The sequence below is a fragment of the Berghia stephanieae genome, chromosome 2, assembly GCF_034508935.2.
Source record: "Berghia stephanieae isolate SIO BIC M18660-M18661 chromosome 2, UCSD_Bste_1.3, whole genome shotgun sequence".
In the NCBI taxonomy this organism is placed as follows: Eukaryota; Metazoa; Mollusca; class Gastropoda; order Nudibranchia; family Aeolidiidae; genus Berghia; species Berghia stephanieae.
The window spans coordinates 84,013,252-84,014,987 of NC_088361.1; positions in this window are offsets into that span (position 1 = coordinate 84,013,252).

The window sequence follows — 1,736 nt, forward strand, 5'->3', positions numbered from 1 at the left end:
GATAGATCTATGGCTAATTTATCGAACCAGAATCTTTGAAAAGTGGTAAGTACCAATAATAATTGCGTAATAATTATTATTTAAGAAATGTTTAGACTTAGCATCTGGCTGTAGTTCCTGCAGACGATAGATAGACCCGTTGTCGTGCTTGCTCTGTCAAGTCGCACAGATTCAGATATGGTGATCAGACTGACATCCTGATTCGGATTTGTTTCTTATTTAATTATGGCTTGTGGCTTTATATTTATATCTTTTTTTTTTCTATATGGTTAACTGATAAATATTGACTTTATTGTATTAGTCTAGTGTATAAGTCTAGAGGGCCCTTTGCTCGTCACGTCAACTTCACAACTTGAACTTGAACAGTCCTTTCTACTATCTACTAACAATACTAACAACAGTTGCTAGATAGATAGTAGTCATTGCTATTGCTAGATAGCTAGACTAGAATAGTTAGTGGGTCTGATATTACCATATATGATGGTACTTGGACTTTGAATATATAGTTATGCCCATTACATGGATCTGGTGTTGCTGATATGACTGTCAATCGTATGGGACTAGTACTCTGAATATATAGTTTTGCCTCATTGATCAAAATGATCTGAGTCTGAGATGTTACTGTTACAACAGTTACACTCACCCAACTCAATCACTCTAATTATCTCTGTGACTATGGGAGGGAATTATGGATCCATTGACTGAAAGGATTGTACTAGTAGTCTGAATATATAGTTTTGTCTCAATGATCTGAGAAGTAACTCTATTATTTAATTAACTCTTGACTACATGGAAGGGAACTATGGATCTGATTCTGATGCTACTCATTGACTGTAAGGAATGAACTATAGTATAGTAGTCAGATTTTTTATGAATGGCGCATGTTTTTCTAAGATGTCCTTCTATCAAAAGTTGTAAAACTTTGTGTCAACCTCCGAATCAATTTCTATTAACTGAATAAGCATTTTGGCCCGTATTGTGATGCCATATCACAAAAAAGATTTCTTCTTCACGACCTATAAAAATCTACTTTAAAACACCTGTCATAAAATTAAAGATTTTACTCTGCTAAAAATGTAAACATTTTCGCACCACAAAGTAAGATGAATTCATCGTTTTTCAAAATAATCTTGTGACACGGTAGTTCCGGCTAGTGGTTATGAGTTCATATCATACTATTTTCCGAATAAAAGCAACACACATTAACTGTTATAAAGTAACAACTAATGTAGTTTGCATACCATTTTGACTTTGTAATTTATTGGTTTTTATTTACAACACGTCACAATTACCGAAGACTGATATGAATCTCTAGCTTTAACTCATTTGAACTAGTGATTAAATACTCAAAATTGTCAAATTAACAATGAACGTTTATATTTAACTTTGAAAAATTGTATCTCTGCATGAACGTTTCACACAGCATTTTAAGTTTTCTTTTAAACCTATAAGCTCTTAAACAATACGATATGATACAGAATCTCTATCGGTTCCTCTCTCGTAAGGCTGCGAAAAGAAGTCCACTTTTATCTATCGATAAGTCATTAATTAAAGAGGACAGCTTTGGAATTTCACAATCAACCCTCAGTTTTGCATGTTATTGTTGTTGAACACAAGCACATATTTGTGGAAACATTGTATCATAAATTGATGAATTTCTACTTTTGACTGGTCTACATTAAATTTATGTAATCCTCTTTGGCATAAAGAACAAGCTATTTCTCAAAAATTTGAAA